The sequence below is a fragment of the Narcine bancroftii genome, chromosome 11 (genome assembly GCF_036971445.1).
Source record: "Narcine bancroftii isolate sNarBan1 chromosome 11, sNarBan1.hap1, whole genome shotgun sequence".
Lineage (NCBI taxonomy): Eukaryota > Metazoa > Chordata > Chondrichthyes > Torpediniformes > Narcinidae > Narcine > Narcine bancroftii.
Genome location: NC_091479.1, coordinates 77472485 through 77497207, shown reverse-complemented (window position 1 = coordinate 77497207; position 24723 = coordinate 77472485). Strand labels below are relative to the sequence as shown.

General features: G+C 39.3%; 1 protein-coding gene across 9 annotated transcripts in view; it reads right to left on the bottom strand.

The window, feature by feature from the left end:
• LOC138745950 (ELKS/Rab6-interacting/CAST family member 1-like) overlaps window positions 1–24723 on the bottom strand; it is a 539260-nt gene that overhangs the window by 425545 nt on the left and 88992 nt on the right. The gene's annotated exons all lie outside the window — the stretch shown is intronic.

Here is a 24723-nt window from a genome sequence, read left to right as displayed (position 1 = left end):
GGAATTATCCATCTCCAACGATTACAAACAACTTCTTTTAGCAATATCGGACTCCAACCATTTGTGTGTTTTCATTAGATACTCATTACCAGTACTCCTTGATGTCATACTTTGTCAAATGCTGCCTTGATGTCAAGGCCAGTCATTCTCATCTCACCTCTGCAATTCAGCTCTTTGGTTCAAACTTGGTATTGCTGATTAGGTTATTGGTGAGCCACTGCTACCTTTTTAGTCCTGTCAATGGCATCTTCCATCAATCCATTGATAAGTAAAAGTAGTGTTTTTTTTTGTAGACAGGACATATTAGGGGATTTTTCCCACATTGTCTTTGTTGTAACTTTATTGAAAACAGTTTGACTACGGGCATTCTAGTTCATTAGAAATAAATTCAGTGCAAATAGTTTCATTATTTTTAGTTATAAGATGAAAAATGTGGCTATTTGTCATATTTTGGAATTTTATCTGTGTGTTTTAAACTATGAGCCAGAAATAACATGCATGCACTTTGAAAACAGTGACCTCAGGTCTGGGACAGCTTACCAGACATGTTCATACAGCACTGCAATGCTAAAATATCGCAAATATCACAAGGAGAACTGATTTTGTTTAGAATTTTTTCTTGTCCCTCAAAAATCTATCATTAATCATTGCTGCGTTGTTATTTAATGGAAAAAAAACCTTCTGTACTTGTGTAAGTGTCAAGATTTGACCAACTTAATTTTCAAGTTATTTTGTTGCACTTGGATACAATTTCTGCAGGAATCCTCCTTCCATCAAGACTGTTTCATTAATTTACCACTCCTGCCCCAAACAGAATATTAACAATTTCCTTACTTTAGTTTTAAGATTCAGAAATTATTGACAGCTGAAAAATAAAAGGTCTTCAATTCACAGATGTAGGACAATGTTTAATCTCACATCTCGGGTAAGTACAGATACTCCCAGACTTGTGACCTTTGCTACTTATAGCCATCCGCACATATGACCGAAATGTTTTTAAAAATAAAGAAAAAATATAAAACATTGCAATTATGGTAAAAATGTGGCCTCTCCATGGAAAATAACACCTCGTGTGAGGGGTTGGCAGCGGTGGCCAAACGCTCACGAGAGCTGCCCTTGGAGGCCCCCATGTTGAGATATTTTACTGCATTGTAACTCCTTGTGTCCCACTTTTTCTGATTCTTTTGCTGATATTCTGATGGCCAGACAGATTTTAGAGGCCAGTAGTGTCCGCAGGGTGCTCAGGGTCCGCAGCAACAGAGAGAATGAGAAGGATTTGGAGACAGAGAATGGAAGGAACCCATCGTTTTACTCTTCAATAACACTGACAGCTTCATCTTGTTGTGGGATACAGGACAATTCCAACAGAAGTCTATTCTGATATGTCCGGTCAGCCAGAACAGAGCATGGACCTATGTCAGGGAGTACCTGTACATTATTCCTACGGCAAGGAAACTGCAATTGCACTCTACTTTACACATTCACTTAGGCCAATGTTCACATTTACCATCTAAATAAAATATAATATACCCTTCCTAAGGGAATTAAAACAGCATTCCACACTCCAGGATAACTCCTCTATAATTTTACATTCCATGGTGGTCAATCTCATCTCAGTTCCAGAAGTCAGCTCCTTGGTCCAGATCTGAAACCCAACATTTCTTCAAAAACTGAATTTGGTATTGGTAAGTGCTGCTTGATGGCACTATTGGTGACACTTGACAATGACTGAGAGATGATTTGAAATGAATTTTTCCTCTAATCTGATGACAAGGTTTGAAGCAAATTCCTTTCTAAATTCCCCATCCCTAAATATCCACCCTTATCCCTTCATGTAACATCCGTCATGAAGAGCAACGGTCAGGTTTCCAATTAAATAATTTTTCTACCTGAGAATGTCGAGTCAATTTCACTTTGAACATATTGACAGCTTCTTCTCCCCAGGTGCAATGGTTCAGCTGAGAAGCACAATTTCACAATATGGTTTATGGTGTGGGTTAAATGGAAACATAATACAGGCTATGTCCACTTAATATTTTCTCTTTAAATATTTTCCATGCATAGAAGACTTTCACACATTACAGTATGCTGTGGAAAATTCACAAGGTATGCAAATTTCCTCCTTAAAATTGTGAACCACAAAGAGTTATCAAACCCTGAATTGTTCCTAACCACTACCATAGTACACGGGTAGTTGTGGAACACCCTGCATCAGCAATTTATCATCACACCACTATCATTTCAAGTGATCCCTTAATTTGAGAACGCTATCCTCCCCTGAAATATGTAGCTACACTTTACACAGTGAGAACCATTTTTCAACTACAATAATCACTCGGTATACAATTGGAATCCTATCAATCACTCACTTTGGTAGAATGAATGGAAAAGCATATTTGAAAAACACATCTGTGATTTGAATGTTCTTGCAAAACACAGAAAATTAATATGCATTGAGCAATTGGGAAGGCAAATACTCTGTTGGCTTCTACTGAAGGAGAGTTAATGTACACGGAAGTCCTGCTGCAATTTTGGAGGGCTTTGGTGAAATGAAAGCTGAAATGCAGAGAACAGTTAGCATCATACCTTACCAAGTATCTATTTGGTTTCGAACATAGTCTGATTTCGAGTCCGGATTATAAAATGACCCTGCCCACTCTGAAGATAAGTAGAAGCAGAATCAGAAACAATCGTCATGAACGTCATGAAATTCAGAGTTTTGCAGCACCATAGTGCAAACATTTATATTCTCTTCTTCTTTGGCTTGGCTTCGCGGACAAAGATTTATGGAGGGGGTAAAAAGTCCACGTCAGCTGCAGGCTCGTTTGTGGCTGACAAATCCGATGCGGGACAGGCAGACACGATTGCAGCGGTTGCAAGGGAAAATTGGTTGGTTGGGGTTGGGTGTTGGGTTTTTCCTCCTTTGCCTTTTGTTCGTGAGGTGGGCTCTGCGGTCTTCTTCAAAGGAGGTTGCTGCCCGCCAAACTGTGAGGCGCCAAGATGCACGGTTTGAGGCGTTATCAGCCCACTGGCGGTGGTCAATGTGGCAGGCACCAAGAGATTTCTTTAGGCAGTCCTTGTACCTTTTCTTTGGTGCACCTCTGTCACGGTGGCCAGTGGAGAGCTCGCCATATAACAGGATCTTGGGAAGAATTTATATTCTAAACCATACAATATTACAATAAGAAAATTTAAATAATAGTGCAAGAAAATTAAGGCAGTGTTTGGTTCATTGAATATTCAGGAATCTGTTGGCAGTGGGGAAGAAGCCGTCCTTGTCCCATGTGTGCTCAGTTTTAGGCTCCTGCACTTTTTTCCTGATGGTAGCAGAGTGAAGAGGGCATGGCCTGGGTGGTGGGGGTCTTTGAGGATAGTGGCTACTTTTTTAAGATGCCGCCTCAAGTAGATGTTCTCGATGGAGTCTGGTGCCTGTGATGTTGCAGGCTGAGTTAACAACCCTCTGGAGTTTTTTTTATTGTCCTGAGACTTGGCACCTTCATACCAGGCAGTAATGCAACCAGCCAAAATGCTCTCCATGGTACACCTGTAGAAGTTCACGAGAGCCTTCGGTGACATACCAAATCTCCTCAGACACCTCACTAAGTATAGGTGCTGGTGAGCCTTGCTTGTGATTACATGAACATGGAAGCCCCAGAACAGATCCTCAGAGAATGACACCCAGGAATTTGAAGTCCTTGACCCTCTCCACTACTGAGCTGTGTTCCTCCTGGTCCACAATCATCTCCTTAATTTTGCTGACGTTAAGTGCAAGGTGGTTGTCGTTCAACGAGCCGATCTATCTCCCTCCTGAACGCTTCCTCATTGCTATTTGTAATTCTGTCAACAATTGTGGTGTCATCGTCAAACTTGTAGATAGCACTGGAATTGTTCCTGGCCACACAGTCATGAGTGTATAATGAGTAGAGCAGTGGGCTAAGCACGCATCTTTGGGGTGCACCTGCGTTGATAATCATTGAGGAGGAGATGTTGTTTCCAATTAATACTGACTGTGATCTTCTGATGAGAAAATCAAGAGGTAATTTCAACAAAATTGGTGGAGGGCTTCAGAGAAAAGAAAAGCAATATTACATTTCCCCAAGATGGAGAGTTGAAATTAAAATTCATTGCTTCAAAATAGGGACCAACAATTTCAAATTGAGATGAGAGCAGTTGTGAAAACCTGAAATTCTTCATCTCAGTTTGTTAGGAATATTCAGAACAGAGGTGGTCAGATTTTTGAAAATGAAACAAATTGTGGGATAGGGTACAGACAGGAATGGAGCTGGGACATAATATCACCTGTTTCTGAAAGGCAAAGTAGAGTAGAATTGATGGGCCAAATGATCTACTGTTGCTATTTCTTTCTAATTTTATAGATCTATTGAGGGAGCTTTCTGATGAATTAAATTTATTGGCTCTTAAAAGAACTATCCATAAATGTTAACATTTCTTTAAAAAGAGGGTTACACTAAAATGTTAGATTCTGAGTACTTACAATACAGAGAGAGCAAAACACTGCCATTTCTCTTGCATGAATTGAGTACAACTGGACAATTTTTCCAAAAATTATCAAGGAATGGTAACGTAATGCATCTTCACTAATAGTAAGTGATGTTATAATGTGACTGAGTATGGCACTCATTTGATTATGTGGATCAAGACAATTTCATGCAATTGACAGACTACCATTTTGTTATGAAGTTGATCCCTATTAAACAACTTTCAGTAGCCCTCTCCTCAAAAATCTCCATAAACTACTTGGGTTGTGCAATTCTAAATGTGAAGCAAATTGAAACCTTCACAATTGAAAGCTTAACACATCCTTCAAAACATAAACTCGATAACTATCATTTCTGCCACCATAAATTAAATTCCACTCTGCATATTTTGCAAAGATACAAAACAAAACAAAAATTACCATAACATTTGGAACTTCCCCAAAAAGAGCTAACGATAAATAGTACTATTTTTGGAATGAATACAAATGCATGACTACTTACTGTGCAGTGTTAATTACCTCTTAAATAAGCATCAGTGGAATTAAGTTTTCTTTGAAAACTACAGTGCAAATTTTGTACAATATCTTGTTCTTGACTACCCAAACCAAATGTAAAGTTTCTCATAAATATTTCTTGCATTATAATCAATGTTTCAACATTTGTTAATCACTAACTTCCATTTTAATCCAAAAAGATTAAAAGCAAATACTCCATTCAAAGAATGTCATTTTATCCCTGAACCTGTGCCAGCAGTTTGGTAATGCTACCCAGATAATCCCCCAGATCCCAGTTCAATGGTCCATTGTCCAGTTTATTTTATTCTTTGTACTACAATTTTTTTCCCTAAATGATATTTCCCATTAGATTTTGCACAGTACAATTGAAATCAGCCTGTGCACTACAGATCATACCAATCAGAAATGTAAAAATTAAATTCTAATTTCTGACTTGAATTTTAAGTTAATCATGTAATGAAAGTGTTCTCTGGTTACCAAACCTCTTGGCAATTGAAACACTAAAGTTCTCATCATGTTTAAATATGAATAAAAATGAAGAGACTTTTATACCTTGAGACATCCTTTATAAATATTTCCCATTAAATCAAGCATCCTCTTTCATTTTAACTTCTAAATTGACTTTTCTTGTGACACAAACTTACACCCTTAATACTTTCATAATTTTCTACTGAAACAGGAATGTAATAAGAAAGAATTTTATAGAACAACTTATGGAAAATTGATTATCACAAGTATATACCACATGTGCAAGAGGGAAAAAAGCCTTTTGGGAAGAAATCAAAAAGGAATGCGCGACTTCATTCCTAAAAATAGCTGAAATAAGAAAGCCAAGTGAAGATCCTAGCATGAACTTAAAGCTCTAAGTCAAGAACAAGACATTGTACAAAATTTGCACTGTAGTTTTCAAAGAAAACTTAATTCCACTGATGCTTATTTAAGAGGTAATTAACACTGCACAGTAAGTAGTCATGCATTTGTATTCATTCCAAAAATAGTACTATTTATCGTTAGCCCTTTTTGGGGAAGTTCCAAATGTTATGGTAATTTTTGTTTTGTTTTGTATCTTTGCAAAATATGCAGAGTGGAATTTAATTTATGGTGGCAGAAATGATAGTTATCGAGTTTATGTTTTGAAGGATGTGTTAAGCTTTCAATTGTGAAGGTTTCAATTTGCTTCACATTTAGAATTGCACAACCCAAGTAGTTTATGGAGATTTTTGAGGAGAGGGCTACTGAAAGTTGTTTAATAGGGATCAACTTCATAACAAAATGGTAGTCTGTCAATTGCATGAAGTTGTCTTGATCCACATAATCAAATGAGTGCCGTACTCAGTCACATTGTAACATCACTTACTATTAGTGAAGATGCATTACGTTACCATTCCTTGATAATTTTTGGAAAAATTGTCCAGTTGTACTCAATTCATGCAAGAGAAATGGCAGTGTTTTGCTCTCTCTGTATTGTAAGTACTTCAGTGAACCTCTTTAGGAATTAATTATAAAAATATTTTCTATTATTTACTGGCATGGAACAAGAGCGAGGTGTGTGCATGTGCGTGCTTGGCGGTGCTCTCCATTGAAATGAATGAAGTCGCTGTTCTTGTGCCAGGTCGGACCTGGCACAGATTCAGCAGGCACACTCCCTCATTTAATTGTGAGGGAAACTGCTGTGAATTTGTGCTCTGCTGGTGAAGAGCAATTGGAGACTAAATTCAAAGTGCAGAGAGATACCTGTTGAAAAGCAAGTTTTTGTCTTCTTCACTCATCTTGCTCGTACTGTCGGAAAAGCCAGCAGTTCCAAAGAGACAGTCAGCAATTACTAATGTCCCTTCATCTCTCCTGACTTCTATTTGATTCCTTATATTCACAGTGCCAGTAACCTTTCTAATCCAGTCTGCCAAAATGTCCATCAGCTCAAAATTATAATGTAAATCTACAAGAGGTTAGTGGAAAAGTTTATTCTGTAATTACATGGTGATGTGTCTGTCAAGATAAAGCAAATACAGTATGTTTCTTGGTCCGTATTCATTAAAAAAAACTGGATTTTGCTGAGTGCATTTTGCCAGTTGCATTTGATGCTGTGTCTCACATTTACCAATATTTTCTCAAGACAAACTTCAAGCTACTTATTAGCCTTCATTGAATGGGAGATTAAGTTTGTTAGTAGAGAGGTCTTGGTCAAACAATAATGGGCTTTGGAAAGACCAAATCTGCAGTAATTTGTAGAGTTTAGTCTTTATTTAAAGAGGAAGAAATGTGCGCACTGGGGTCAGTTCATAGAAATTCACTTCCAGGGATAAGGGGTTTTGTACCAACTTTGTAGCTTGGGCCTTAAACTTGATTCTCTAAATCAGTGGTTTTCAAACTGCCCCTCTAAACTCACATTCCAGCTTAAGCAATCCCTATGCTGTAAGTACTCAGTGATTAGTAAAGGATTGCTTAAGCTGGAATGTGAGTGAAAAGAAAAAGGTTGAAAAACCACTGTTTTAATCGTAGCTAATTGACTTCTTATGTGCACGGTTTCATAACTCCAAAGGAAATGGACTGATAACAATTTTTCTCAAGCAAAATATTTCAGTGACAATTGGGTCTAGAGCAGTAGTTCTCAACCTTCCCTTCCTACTCACAAACCATATTAAGCAATCCCTCACTAATCACAGAGCACCCTCATGGCATACGGATTGCTTAAGGTGGAATGTGAGTGGGGGGGGGGGGGTGTGGGTGGGCAGTTTGAAAACCACTGCTCTGAATAAGTAATCTGATTGAAACTTACCTGATGGTTTAATCGAAAGTAGGAGGCACAATTTTAGAAGAAGGGATCAACCATTTAAAATGGATGTAAAGAATTTCTTCTCTCAGAGGATCTTGAATATTTGGAATTTGTAAGATGTGGAGACCAGTCATTCAATATGTTCAAGGCTGATTTGGGCAGGTTTTTGGTTTATTCAAGAATCAATAAAAAAAATAGTGGATTAGAGGCCAATGAAATCTTATTGAATGCTTGAGAGACTACTTTGTCTACTCCTCTTCCATTTCTCATGTTCTTATGTGAATGTGGTGTGTGTATGATAGGTAGAAGTAGGTTTTCATTTTTCCTTTTGCCGACACAAAGAAATAGACTACAGTGACCCATTCAATGCGACACCAACAAAGCTCTAGAGGGAAAGCATCAGAAATATTTCAAATGACATCTGTAATTGCATAAAAATTAAACATGAAAAATATCCAGCTGGGGAGAAAGAAACAAAGTTAATTTTTCATATTGATGACCTGTCCTTTGAACTAATGCAAGACCATTGACCCAAAACATTAAAAGTTTCTTACTTCTCAGACGTTGCCTAAACTGCTTTGTATTGCCAGTATTTTTTGTGTAATTTCAGATTTGTCACAGCTGCATTTTTAATGGTGGTGTCAGTAATTGTACTATACAAACATGTTTTGTTTTCATTTCAGTTCCTGTTAATTATTGATCACCACTATTTGGGCACAAGAAATGGAACCAATTAAGGAGACCATTAAGCATTCGCGTTTGGAAATGTTATCTTCTGAAAGACAGAGCAGCATTTCTGAACCATGTTCAACTTAGTTTCAACAACTCCAAGTATTATTTAAACATATTTTAAGGAGAAGGTGGAAAAGAGTTTGCTGTTTTAGTCCAGGACACAGAGAGAAATGAGGTGCAATTCTGCTATAACTCATCCTCAGCAATTACCAGAGATATCAAGCTGATTTGTTTTTCTTTGCTTGTGGAATGCCACACAGCAACTTTAATTAAATACTTTGAACACAATATTGTAAGTTTGTTATGGTTTAATTAACCCCATGATCATTCACTTTGAGCTCAGTTGGCTGAAACCCTGTGTTAAACTACTGAAAGAATGCAATACAAACTGCAACCTGTAAAACCTCAGTTACTATTTTTTTTTTTTTTACACACATGTAATAGTTAATATCATGCAATAGTGAAACTACCCCTATTTTTGGCCCCAAAATCAGGTATTTTCCATATACTGCATGTAAAAGTCAACCAACCACCCCCCCCCACCCAAATTTTGGCCCTGGTCGCCCATCCATCTGAGCTCCCGACAGCCTGTCTGAGGATTCTTGCCTAGGTCCAGGCTGCCCACCCATCCGAGCTCTCAATGTCCCAAGTACCATCTTTCACCAAGGTCCCGGCCATCTGCCCACCAGAGTATCCAACACCCCATCTGCAGTTTCTCACCTCGGCACTGGCCACCCGCCCATCCAAGCTCACAACACCCCAACCACGAACTCTTGCCTAGGCACCGGCTACCTGCCCACCTGAGCTCCCTACACTCCAAATGCAGACTTTCCACACCGTCCCGGCTGCCTGTCCACCCATCTGAGCTCCCGACACCCTGAATGCAGACTTACCACCCGGTCCTAGTGGCCCGCCTGCCCATCCAAGCTCCCAGCAAGCCAAATGATGCAGGTACTTAACATGATCAAAAGTAATATGCGTGTAATAGGTGACTCCCAGAATTTACCATAAAAATTGGCCCACAAAATTAGACTATATACAGTATGTCTAGAATGGCCATTTATTTAACTTTTGCATCTCAGAACACATAATTCTGAGCTCTGAATATTCCCATGTCCAAATATTTAGTCATACTTTCAAAATTTAATACTACTATTATACACTGTGACATATCTTTGTGGCTCGTGGTTCCTTATGCAATTAAATTTTCTTCTTTCCCTTTACTTTTATGTCTGCAGCTTTAAACTAACAATACGACATGATAAGCCCAGTAATCAGTGGGTCATTGCAGTCCATCATCTATCCTCAACATTCTTTAGCCCACATCTATGACTTCATAAGCAGAAAAAGTAATTTTTTCTTCTTCAGTCTATTTCCTGCCTTGCAATGTATCATAAACCTTTAATCGAGCATGTTGCCACCATGATCTAAAGCAAAAAGAGTGCATATGCTCAAAATCTTAAAGATAACAAAAAAAAATTAGGTCAGGCAGTTTCTGAGGAGAGAGTAAAACAGACCTAATGCCCCACTGGGGCACTTCTCCCCCATTTACCCAGCTCTGGACTCAATTCCTACTGACAAACCCCTCAAACAGCTGAGAATCTGACTGTCAATCCTTTGCTGCTACCATTACCATTCCTACAAATGAAAGTCAATCCAAATCCCAAGTTTGAATTGCTGGTCCTGAACTCCATCTTTGACATTGCTGGTCCTGATCCAACATTTAGTTGAATTTGTTGGTCCTGAACCCCACTATTGAAACTGATGGTCCCCATTTCCTATCATCACCTCTGAAATTATTGATCTTAGGGCCTCATTGCTACTTAATGTCAGTCCCAAATCCCAATAATGATGTTGGCACTACTAATCTTCTTTTCCAAAGCTGTTTGTATCGATAACCCACCATCATCATTTAAACAGCTAAGGCCAATGCACGCCAAGCAGCTCCCGCACTGAAGAAGCCAGTCTGCATATCTCACCATTGTAAATGCCTGCACTGGTTCCCCATTAATGAAACTGGATAAGTTGGGCCGAGGGACAGTTTAATAAACATTGCCAGATCAGAGGGTGTGACCAAAATGAAGGATGTCTTGTGATCCTGTAAGTACTTCAGAAATAACCTCATGGCCCTGAGGATTTACACAGAGCAATAGAGTTCTACAGCATAGAAAATGTCCCTCGGCCCAACTTATCCAGACCAACCAAGTCAGTCCCATTTACCTGCATTCAGCGCATATTCCTCTCAACCTTTCCTATCCTAAACATTTAAAATGATTTTGATTCAGCAGGAGATGTTAACCTTGCATATCAATTCAATATGTTCAAAAGCAAGTTTCATACAAGAACCATGTCTGGGAATGTTCTTGTAATAGGAAAACAATAGAAGAGGCAGGCACAAGGCACTTGGAGTGGAACTTCCATGACTAGAGCCAGCTGAACTTTGTATCTAGCCCACCATGATTACAAGCCATAACAGCAGCAAATTTTACATCAGTTAACTAAATCAACCTGCTTAATAATTTTTTTTGGAGGATATTCATGCTGATTAAGATCTGTCCTTGGCCCTGTCAATTTTTCATGCAATCTCGTGGAAAACTTTCCTTAAGTACACAAGATCAATTTTCATTTGTGGAGGCAATATCACAGCTTTTTAAAAACCATCTCTGCTATTGAGAAAGTTATTTAACTTTTTTCTCCAACATGTAGGGTTGGAACAGCATAAATTTATATTCAAGTATTAGAAAGACTTGGCTATGGTCTTTGGGCTATCACAATCTTTGTTCCTGAACTAACCTATCACCTGGAAATGTCCAAGAACTGAACCAGACAGAGAACTTGTCAGATGTGATGCCAAGCTTGGGTGCTTATTTCCACAACTTTCTCAGTGCCTGACCCTAATCTTCTACTGTTCATCCACTTGTGAAATCCTCCTCAAAATCTTTGTTATCTCTAAACTGGACCATTCCCAAACCATTTCCTTGCTAGAGAGTGTAATGAAAAATTGATTGATTGATGCCTTGGAAATTCTTCAGCGAATCAGGGAGCAAGCATATGTCTTTAAAGATTATATTCAGTAAATCTGAATAATGTTTTGAAGCTGTGGCTAAATTTATAGATAATGTATTGTTCAGGTGTTTTATATACAACAGCAAGTAAAAATAAATTTAAAAATAATTTTGATCCAAGAGAACACCTTTTTTTTTTAAAAAAAGAGTTTTTTTATCCATTATATACTCAATAAATATTGGGGACAGCTTCATACAGTAATGATGAGATGGTTTCTAACATGGAGGCAAGGCAAATGACCAGAACACACTAGCCTTCTTCCAGTGAGACCACCCCACCATAGTCTTGTGCAATGATCAAGTGATATCGATGGTTGTATATGTTACATAACATTGATGAATGTAATATGTAAGATTATTGTCTATTTATATCTTTGTTTTGCATTGATATGAATTATTCAGCTTTGTCAAGTGTTGATAACGATAGCTTGAATTAAACCACCTGAAAATAGTCCAAAAAAATTGGTAAAATATGCAAATGCATGGTGTACAGTAAGATTATGCTTACATTTTGTGTTCTTTTGCATGTTAAAATTAATTTCTTCTTTACCAAATCCAGTTCTCTGATACTGCAGCCGAGTGTTATGTAGCTAAAGACCCAGATGGAAAGTCCATGCAGTGCACTGAGAAGTGGAGTAGGATGTCATTTGTGCTGTACCTGATCTCCAGCACCACAATGACTCCAATGCTTCATTGGGCTGATGTGAAAGTCGTAGACAGGTTAAATCTCAGAGGGCAATAAAAAGCGTCATTCCCAAGTGAACTGCTGCATAACTCAAAAATTAAAGAGTTATCAAATTTTGTGAGATTTTAAACTATACAAATAATGAACAATTACAAAGGAATAACTTGTGCAAATCTTATATTTATTTTCTTTGATTTCATTTCTCACTTGATTGTGAGGTCTCTCGTTTTAATTATTGACTGCTTATGGCAACATTATTTGGAAACTGAAGCTGGATGACTGGAGCCACTGGGTCTGACCGGGTAAATTAGCGTGCATACCTGAAGCTCAAGAAAGTTTAATAGCTCTCTTTCAAATGTTAATTCAGCCCTTCCCAGAGCAGAAGCTTCCCAAAAGCATTAAAAGGGAAAGTGAGAAAGAATATTTTTCAGACTGACATAATAGCACAAATAATCCACAATATACAAAAAACAGATTTTTAAAAAAAGAGATAAATAATAATTTCTGCCAGCAGCCCAACTTGCCTCCAATGAGTCAGGATCAGGTTAACTTTGCACATTCTCCTTTGTAACATTAAACTTGGATATATTTTATTCAATTCTCATCCATGTCATTGAAATAGCCACAGCCCATTAACTGATTCTTGTGCTACCCCATTAATTATAGCCATAGCAAAAATGGTCCATTTAATCCTACTTTCATCTTCTATCCATTACCAATACTCATTCTACCCAGAGACACAAGAGACAGCAGAAGCTGGGCTCTGGAACGAAGAACCAAATCTGCAGGAGGAGCTCATCAGGTCGAATTACAGCGCAGAACCCTTCATCAAAGAATTAATCTTATCCTTGTTTACTATCCTCGATTCCAAAGCACTATCTTTGTGCAATGCTTTTGTGCACATTTTGAAAGTCTGAAAACACTCATCCAGTGGTCCTCCCTTATAAACCTAACTATTTATAACTCTACAATTTGGAACAAGTGTAATGTCCACATTATGATTTTCCAAACTTTCTATTATCCATTCTACTGACAATCAATAAGAGTGATTTGTTAGAGTTCCCTGTTTTCTTTCTCTTCTGTTTCTTGAATAAGAAGGTCATCTTTTCTAATATTGCAATTCATCCAGACCACTATACAATTTTGAAAATTAAAATCCATATATTAATGTGGTTTCACAATTTAAATTATAGCCTTTCAGGCTCAAGAGATTTGACAGTTTTTCTTTTTAAAACATTTTTAGTAATTTGATAGAGAGGAATATTACATGTATATATTTAGATATTAATTAATTATATAGCTTTTATATAATACAATACAGAGTATAAGTCACATATCAATTATACACTGTCTTATTCCCATTTTTTAATCCAATTGTTTTGTCCAGTAATACTAATTTCATTTAAGTTCCTCATTCTCACTAGAAACTTGGCATCCCATTACTTTCAGACTATTAATTGGATTTCTACTTTCAAAATTATAAACAAGACATCTAAGCCAACATTTCTTCATTCTTTTTCAATCTTTTTATTAAGTTTCAGATTAATGAACATAGGAATGATACAAAGAGATCGGGATTGCATTAACAATGGTCACCATATACCAACCTGGGCATTGACCAACATATGTAAACTGAACCTCCCAATCCTTTAAAGGCCAAATATGGAAAGGAATCAAATTTTAATACAAAAATAACACCCTATCTAAAAAAAAAAACAAACAAAAGCTGGGCCACCATGTTTCAGCAGTTAAACAATTATTTTGTAGTTAATTCCGCTCCTCTACACCAACAAAAAATTTGTGGAAAAGGATTCGGAAAGGATCAACTTACATCATATGAAAATGTTGAATAATTAGCCTCCATGTTTCTTCAAACTTAACCAAAAGGTCAACAGTGCCACTTCTAATTTTTTCTAAATTTAAATATGCTATAGTTTTGGAAAAAACATTGACACATAGTAGGTGGTTTAGGGACTTTCCATTTGAGTAGAATGGATCTCCTGGCTATTAAATTAACAAATGCTTTCACACGACAAGCTGAACCAGGTAAGTGGCCAGAGTCCAAAACTGGTAGTCCAAAAAGTGCAGTAATAGGATGAGTAAAACTGTTGAAATCATATCTTTCCAAAATGTTTTCAGGGAAGGGCAGGACCACAACATACATGTCAGGGAAGCCACCTCAGAACTACATCTGTCACAGATAGGGTTTACATGGGAATTTATCTTGTCAAGTCCTATTCTATCTAATTTTTTTCATCCAACCATCTAGAATTTGATGAACCTTTTCTTTTATGGAAATATGAAGGGAATAGTATGTTTTCATGATTTATTTATGGATAATTGTCTCATGTCCTTTGAGCAGTTGTCTAATAAATATAATTTGCCTAGATCACATTTTTTAAAAATACCTACAGATTAGGAACTTTTTAAAATGTTATTTCATCTACTTTTCCGATACTACATCAAACTGAAGTTACCAATAAAATTTTATGTTTAAACCCTTTTTCAGATGAGTTTAATACCAACAATTTATGATTTCATCATGAAAATACATTGTGACTTCTGACAAAATGAAGAGAATGAATGGGAAAGAGAACTTCAGATACCTTTACCTATTGAGACATGGGAGAATATTCTCTTCAATGTGTGCTTGACGCTCTGATACAGTTTAGTGCTTCATAGGGCCCATAAGTCCAAGGACAAGCTAGCTCGTTTTTACTCCCATATAAAGCCAATATTTCTCTTTTTTTTTTCATTTTACTTAAAGAAGGATTGAAGCTTTACTTGCTTTTTCCTAACAAATTTGAGATAATATTAAGAACTTTTTTTAAACTTTTTATTGTGTGCAGAATTGCTTAGCAAATGTTTTCAGTGTTTGATACTTCCAGAAAACAGTAGTTTCTGAACAATTTTACTATTTAAATTCTCACTGAATAATCCAAGGGGATAGGATGAATTGAAGGTTGGACATGAGTTGGGAAAGCAGATAAATTGTTAGGGTCACTAGCTATGGTAGAAAGCACACCAGAATGGGGGGAAAAAATCTGAAAAAGAGCCAGGGAAATTATATAGAGGTAGATAAATGTTTCCAAAAAATTCAATTCCATTTGCAGCTCCTTTAACAAATAAAACAATGATGCCTACATGCAGGAATACTCAAACAACACTCGGGCAATAGGCTTACGAGTGGGAAGTAACACTCACGTCAGGAAAAATGTGAGACAATATCCACCTCCAACATAAGGAAGTGTGTCAACTCCTGCCAATGACATTTAAGAGAAGTTTTGTTGTTGAAGCCTTCACCATCTACAGCCTGCTGGGCAACTTTGCAAATGCAAATACAACACCAGCCACATGAGCTCTGTGGTTACATGACCATGTCAGAGATTGAGGCTGCAGCAAATAACTCTCCTTTGACACCACTCAGTATTTTCATATTCTCCATTGCACGTAGAGAATATGTGCAACTCCAATAACACTCTCGAGTTTCCATAGGATTCAAACCAAAACGACAGATCAATTGTAACCCCGCTGCATCATAAACCATTAGTTCCTTCAAACACAGCTACAGTGTACACTACCTATAAAAAACACTGCAGTTATTTGCCTAGTTGTAATCTGTGACACCAAGAACAGAATTTCAAGAGTTGGGAATATTAGCACCTGCATGTTCTCCTTCAGGTCATGCACCAACTTCAAATACATCTGATTTGTTCACTGGTACAAAATTTTGGAACTCTGTTCACAATAGCGCTGTGGGATTATCCTCACCAATTAAGTACTGTGGGATCAAGAAGTCAGTTCACTAATATCTTATCAGAGTAGTCAGAGATGGGCAATTTATATTGGCGCTGCCCGTGATGCCTAGCCTGGTAAAATTAATAATTAAAAAGCATGAACATTCACTTATGATTAGATAAAATTCCTAATCCCTGACAATGAGGCAATCTATTTTTGTCTGCAACCACCACTACACACACAAATGCTTTGCATTAGTCATACTCATCACTTTGTGATCCCCAAAAAGAGAGAAGATAACCACCTTTCCAAAACAGTCAACAACATTGGCTCAGTAAGCAGTCTGTCATGCACATCGGAGATCTGAATCTTAACTGGTCCAGCCAGATAAATATTCAGACAACATGAGGTCAAAGGCTGGATATCCTGCAGCAAGTGATTTTCTCAGAAGTGTATTGGAATAATAAATACATGCATGAATAGTTCCACCTCCAACAGCACACAGGAAGCTGAATTCTATACTTAATACTTTTGTCATCCAACCTCACTGTCTAAACATTAATCTTCTCCCCAGTTGATACATTGTTGCTAGTGATACTTTAGTTCCAAAATCCATGGCCTTCTACAAGGACAAGATCAGCATGGGAACAACATGAGGAAGATCATTTTTCAAGTGGACACAGTGCCTTGATAATTTCAGATGATTGAGCTGAAATTTCATTTTTTTCACCTTATACCTTTTATTCCTGCTGAATAAGTAAAATCCACAATTTTATTAATAACATAACTAGAACTTCTTGTAACTTTATATCAAAATCTGTAACGCTACTTTAAATGAAGTTACAAGGCAGAGGGGACCTCAAATTATCTCAGTTAAGTTCCCCATATATAACTGAATTCAGCTGTATCATCATTTCAGACATGCAAAAGATAACTTCCCCTGAGTTAGGACAAAATTAAGGTCTCTTGGGTATCCTTTAGAGCACTGCCCTCTAAACTCACATTCCACCTTAAGCCATCCCTATGCCATAAGTGCTCTGTGATTAGTAAGGGATGGCTTAAGGTGGTATGTGAGTGGAAAGAAAAATTTGAAAACCACTGTTTAAATTGTACCTAATTGACTCGATATGTGCATAGTTTCATAACTCCAAAGGAAATGGGCCGATGATAATTTCAGTAACAACTGGATCTAGAGCAGTGGTTCTCAACCTTCCTTTCCCACTCACATACCACCTTACTACTCACACAGCACTTATGGCGTAGAGATTACTTAAGATGGAATGGGAGTTTAGGGGGCAGTTTGAAAACCACTGCTTTAGAGGATTAATCAAGAGCTGCTTTCAGAAAGGTCTCAATAAGGTCATCTACCTAGCCTCTTACCTAACAAGATAGTGTAGAAAGGAAATGAGAACAAATTCCATTTGGAAAAAGTGGAATAGATATCATCTCGAGAAATAAACCTAGTATAGTGTATTATGATTCTTTCGAGTTATTATTCTCACTGAAATGTAGGAGATTGAGGGGTGACAGGCATAGATGTTGTAGATAGTCAGAACCCTTTTCTAAAGTCAGAGGAATCTAGAACTAGTGGCCACAGGTTTAGGGTGAGAGGAGAGAAATTTAGAAGAGATGAGGGGCAAGCCTTTCAACACACAGGGTGCCAAATATTTAAAAACAGCTGCCAGGGGTCGTACTGGAGGCACAAATTACAACAACTTTCAAAAGGCATTTGCACAAGTACTTGGACAGAAAAGACAAGAGACATCAACTTAATGTGGATATATGGAATAAATGTAGATGGGACATATGTGTCAGCATGGACGAGGTGGGCTCTAAAGGCACTTTTCTACACATGTTCACCTCCATGCTCCTATGAATATTTAATATATTGTTCCGTTAACTAATTCATAAATTTATCAGAAAAAAAGACAATTATTTTTTCTTGTCCAACAAGGAGAGAATGTAAATCTCCAGTTTTTGGCTCATCATGTTTAACAAATTTATGAGTATCAAAATAAATGAGTAAATCGCTAACCTCTGTGGATTTACTTATCTGCCAAATCATTTGCCACCAATTCTATCCATTCCCATCTGATAATTTAGCATCTGGAACTTAATAAAGTGATGGCAAAATGCTCACAAATGTGAATAAAAAACAACACGTTCATTCTTACTGAAATAATTTTTTTTAAATTAGTAATACGTTCAAATTATTCTACTTCCTTGAAATATTTATTCTTTTGACAGTGAGGAATTGAGAATTAAGGCCTCTAAACATAGTGTCAAAATAGAGAAGAGGTATTTTGGCTGAACTAATATACTGCTTTCTAAAAATACAGTATACTGAATCACACACATAGGCCAGAACAATGACAGACCTTAAATCGCTCGAACTCTTGTCGAGGTTCGCAAGAGAAAGTACACTACAGATATATTCTTTTCCTACCTAAAGAGAATTATAAATATATGAAAAAAGATGGGCAAATGATCATTTTGATTAAAAAAATGTAAAATAATTGCTAGGAGTATGAAGAAACGTTATTGAAGAGATGTGCTGTCTAAACAGAAAGGCTACGAATTTTCTTATTTTATTCAAAAATATAGTCAACCCCTGTTAAAAAGAAAGTGCAGTTAGAACAAAAAAAGCTATCTCATCCTATTTAGCATATTATGTCCTGTTGACCACAATGAATTACTGAATTATAGACGTATTCAAGAATGTGAGAAGATAAAATAATTTGGATGGAAACATGCTGTAGAACATGCATTAACATGTAGAACAATCATTATCTTGTAGGTCAGAGAAACATGAAGGGCTTAGACTGCAGAATGGATTAACACCAGGTTTGAAGCAGTTTCAGAAGACATAAAATTTTAAAGCATTGAGATAGAAGAGCCAACTGTCAGTCAATTTGGTCTGGCAAACTCCTTCATCTATTCTCGTGATATTTCTTTACAAGTAATATGTTTATAATAACTCATGACAAACTCCTGAAACTACAGTGACTATACTTCAAAACCTGTGTTAACCAAATCTCAGTGCTCAACCTCCAGTACACACCAATGCTTGCATTTGCACACTATCAGAGATTAAGTTCTATTGCAACATCAGGGCCTTTACTGAAGCATACAAGAGACTAGGCCTTATACTTAACATCCACAAGACAAATGCCCTTCATCATCATACTTCTGCTAAACCACATGGACCTCTGACAATGAAGGTTCATGGCAAGTCCCTGAAGAATGTCAACTTTGTGATTATCTCTTGGTGAAGCCAGAAACTAATGATAAATTTCTTCAATGTTTCAGGAGACAGCTTTTGGTCAATTGAGGAAAATGGTACTTGGAGATCATATTAGATTTACCAAAGAAACATTGTCACACCGAGGGCAGAGAAATTTCTAGTTTGACTTCCTTGACTGCTCCTCTAAGGGGTTTATCCATTTTAAACTAGAAAGTACTGTGAACTCAAGGAGTCACCACTTGTCACAGCACTGATTTACCTCAGTTAACAAACAATTAAAGAATACACTCAATTGTTTCTTTCAATGAACAATGGCGTCGACTTTCTTTACTCTCTTCAGACACAACATTGCATTCTTCAACTTTCCAAACACCACCCAGCCAAACCCCTCTGACCTTCTCATTGGCTCACTGCCACACAGGTAATCCTGATGCTTTCATCTCCTCCGATGACCAAGATCCATCACCCACATGATAACGCTTACACACCCGCGCATGTGCACTATTACCCCACACGTCACTTCGATTACGTCTCCAGCGACGACCAGCATTGCTCCCAATGCAGGTAAGTACACGGCCACAACAAATCTAACATTGTAGTAGTATCAACAAAGATGCAATATCCTGGAGTTTTAATATTTTTAAAAAAGATCAAGCATTTTGTGGGAAGTTAACACCTGGTGGATTGCCAATAAAACGTGAAAGTACAATGCTGGAGAAACTCAACAGGTCAAACAATGTACTTTATCTCTTCTCTTTGGCTTGGCTTCGCGGACGAAGATTTATGGAGGGGGTAAAAAGTCCACGTCAGCTGCAGGCTCGTTTGTGGCTGACAAGTCCGATGCGGGACAGGCAGACACGATTGCAGCAGTTGCAGGGGAAAATTGGTTGGTTGGGGTTGGGTGTTGGGTTTTTCCTCCTTTGCCTTTTGTCAGTGAGGTGGGCTCTGCGGTCTTCTTCAAAGGAGGTTGCTGCCCGCCAAACTGTGAGGCGCCAAGATGCACGCTTTGAGGCGTTATCAGCCCACTGGCGGTGGTCAATGTGGCAGGCACCAAGAGATTTCTTTAGGCAGTCCTTGTACCTTTTCTTTGGTGCACCTCTGTCACGGTGGCCAGTGGAGAGCTCGCCATATAACACGATCTTGGGAAGGCGATGGTCCTCCATTCTGGAGACGTGACCCATCCAGCGCAGCTGGATCTTCAGCAGCGTGGACTCGATGCTGTCGACCTCTAACATCTCGAGTACTTCGACGTTAGGGATGTAAGCGCTCCAATGGATGTTGAGGATGGAGCGGAGACAACGCTGGTGGAAGCGTTCTAGGAGCCTTTATATAGCAAAGATAAAGATACATATCCAACCTTTCAGGCTTGAGTCCTTATCAAGGTATGGATAAATGTTAGTAGGCACCTGAAGAAATGGTAGGGTGGAGGGAGGGGGAGGGGAGAAGCACAGACCTAAAGGCAGGAGGTAATAGGGTGGATAAGGAAGGAAGTGCCAGCTGCAGTAAGCAGGGGAAGGAGGGATGGCTTTGTGAATAGAGAGGGAAGGGGGTGGGGAGCTATAGGAAAGAAGACAAAGAGAAAAGGGAAAGGAGGGAGAATGGAGAGTAGGACAGCAGAACAAGAAAAGTTGACATTAATGCCATCTGGTTGTGAAAGCAGATACTCCCATAACATTTAAAAAGTATTGTCTGCAATGGATGAAGTGCTGGTCAATGGGATTAGTACAGATAATTACTTGATGATCAACATGGACATGTAGGGGGCAAAAGGGTGCATCATTCTATGACCATCTCAAATAAGAGCCTGATTTTTCAAAAACAACCGATTGCAAAAACCTTTGCCAAAAATTAATGTATTTGTAACTTGCATCTGGGAGCAACATTCAAAGCACAGTTTTCTCAATTCTGCAGACACAAATGACTTGCATGACTGAATCTCAGGTTTTTAACGAGGAACTACAGTTACAACTCTTGTGTCTTGGTGTGAGCTTGCTTGTCCGTGAACTACTCTTTGCAGACGATGCCACTTTAGTTGCCCATTCAGAGCCAGCTCTTCAGCGCTTGACGTCCTGTTTTGCAGAAACTGCCAAAATGTTTGGCCTGGAAGTCAGCCTGAAGAAAACTGAGGTCCTCCATCAGCCAGCTCCCCACCATGACTACCAGCCCCCCCCACATCTCCATCGGGCACACAAAACTCAAAACGGTCAACCAGTTTACCTATCTCGGCTGCACCATTTCATCAGATGCAATGATCAACAACGAGATAGACAACAGACTCGCCAAGGCAAATAGCGCCTTTGGAAGACTACACAAAAGAGTCTGGAAAAACAACCAACTGAAAAACCTCACAAAGATAAGCGTATACAGAGCCGTTGTCATACCCACACTCCTGATCGGCTCCGAATCATGGGTCCTCTACCGGCATCACCTACGGCTCCTAGAACACTTCCACCAGCGTTGTCTCCGCTCCATCCTCAACATTCATTGGAGCGCTTTCATCCCTAACGTCGAAGTACTCGAGATGGCAGAGGCCGACAGCATTGAGTCCACGCTGCTGAAGATCCAGCTGCGCTGGGTGGGTCACGTCTCTAGAATGGAGGACCATCGCCTTCCCAAGATCATGTTATATGGCGAGCTCTCCACTGGCCACCAAAGAAGAGGTACAAGGACTGCCTAAAGAAATCTCTTGGTGCCTGCCACATTGACCACCACCAGTGGGCTGATATCGCCTCAAACCGTACATCTTGGCGCCTCACAGTTCGGCGGGCAGCAACCTCCTTTGAAGAAGACCGCAGAGCCCACCTCATTGACAAAAGACAAAGGTGGAAAAACCCAACACCTAACCCCAACCAACCAATTTTCCCCTGCAACCACTGCAACCGTGTCTGCCTGTCCCGCATCGGACTTGTCAGTCACAAACGAGCCTGCAGCTGACATGGACATTTACCCCCTCCATAAATCTTCGTCCGCGAAGCCAAGCCAAAGAAGAAAGGCAGTTACAACAACTATCAAACAGAAGCAGTCAGGCTCAAATGATCTTGGTGATATTTATTCCTCATCTGCTATCTTCTCATTTTCTTTCTCGCCCTATCAGCAATTTTCTTATTTCTCCTTTGTGCAATTAACTAACTTTATTATAATCTGCAACTTGAAGATCTATCTCTTCTCACTATTTCAACAAGGAAACACAATCTCCATCAGCACTGGAGCACCACAGGACTATGTTTTAGCCCTCTGATCTACCCTCTTTGCACCTATGATTGTGCAGCTCTAAACGATAACACCATTTACAAATTTGCTGATTATACCACAGAAGAGGGTTTTATAAAAAGGAATGATGAGTCAGCAAACAAAATGTGGCTTAATGATGTATTAACAACAACCTCTCACTCAACATCATTAACACCAAGGATCTGATTGTAGACTTTAGGAAGAGAAAAGGAAGGAAAACCCAGAGATTTTCCAGTGATTTTTGGGAATCAGAGATGGAGAGTGTGAGCAAATTTAAATTCCTGGGAGTCAACATCTTGGAGACCCTTTCCTGAACCCAATATACCAATTGCGTGAAGAAAGCATGTCAGCACCTCTACTATCTCAGGACCTTGCATAGATTTGATGTGACATCAGAAACCTTGGCAAACTTCTACAGATGTGTTATGGAAAGTGTACCCATACCACCTGGTATGGGCACACCAATAACTCGGACCAGAAAGCCCTACAAAAGATGGTAAACATTTCCCAGTACATAACAGACAAAATTCTTGCCACTATCAAGAAAATCTACATGGAATTCTGCAGTCAGAGAGCAGAAGCAATCACCAAGGATCGACATTCTCTGTTGTCGCTGCTGCCATTAGGAAAGAGATGTAGGTGCTACAAGACTCGTACAATCACAATAGTTGCTATTCCTCCACCATCAGACTCTTAAACAACAGACTTAATCAGAGACTCATTTAAAGACTTGGGGGATAGTGTGTTCTGAATTTCGGATTTTTCCAGATTTCGGAAAGCCATATTTAAGCCCAGCCAAATTGTGCTGCCGTATCCACCCCCACCCCCTTCCAGTTGCGCTGCCAGTCTCTCGCCCGCCCGACTCGGGCTGCCAGTCTCTCGCCCGCCCGACTCGGGCTGCCAGTCTCTCGCCCGCCCGACTCGGGCTGCCAGTCTCTCGCCCGCCCGACTCGGGCTGCCAGTCTCTCGCCCGCCCGACTCGGGCTGCCAGTCTCTCGCCCGCCCGACTCGGGCTGCCAGTCTCTCGCCCGCCCGACTCGGGCTGCCAGTCTCTCGCCCGCCCGACTCGGGCTGCCAGTCTCTCGCCCGCCCGACTCGGGCTGCCAGTCTCTCGCCCGCCCGACTCGGGCTGCCAGTCTCTCGCCCGCCCGACTCGGGCTGCCAGTCTCTCGCCCGCCCGACTCGGGCTGCCAGTCTCTCGCCCGCCCGACTCGGGCTGCCAGTCTCTCGCCCGCCCGACTCGCCCCACTTGCCGGATTTTGGAGCTTTCTGAATTTTAGATGTCTGGATAAAGGATTGTGTACCTGTATAAACACAAAAATGCTGGAGGAACTCGGTGGGTCTCACAGCATCCACATAAGGTAAAGATAGATAATTAATGTTTTGAGCCTGTGCCCTTCTTCAAGGTACATCACATCATACCTAATAGAGCCACTGCTGCACAGCTCCAGTGACCCAAGTTTCATCCTGACCTCTGGTCCTGCAAGCCAAGTTTATATGCTCTACTTATAATTACTTCAGGGACTTTATATTCCTCCCACATCCTTAAAAACGTGCAAGTTCAAATGGTAAATGGTCACGTTTGTAGGTGAATGGTAGAATATGGGGATGGAATTCATAAGAATGTAGGACATTTAAAAAGGTTACATTATGATTCCTGTAAAAATAGGTGCTTGATGGTCAGTGCAGAATTAGTAGACCAAAGGCCAATTTCTGTGCTGCATTCCTCTATTACTCCATAAATTACTGTCCACATCCCTTAAGTTCACATCTATACATAGAAGCAGCAGCAAGGGCCTAGCATTGAGCCCTGTGGTACACCATTGCTCCATGGTGTGCAATCATGAAAGCCACTGTCCAGCAACCAAGCCAACTTTGGAACCAATCTGAATACTTGCCTTGGGTCCCATGGGTTCTAACCTTTTAGACCAGCCTTAATGAAGTCTACACAGACTACATCAATCAGTCTGCCCTCATCAATACATTTTATTACTTCTTTAATTAACTCAATCAAATTAATCAACCGGATCTTCCACCAGCAAGCTGTGCTGACTACTGTGATCGATCCCTATGTTTCAAGCGTCAAATAAAATGAGACCAATTCCACAGGGTTTAAAAAAAAACTCAATTAAATGTCTTAACAGTTAAATCCTGCTGAATAAGAAAGACATTATGGCTTGCTTCTTACTATGTTTTATTCCCAAGACAATAATAAGTATTGCACTGTATCAAAACATGTTA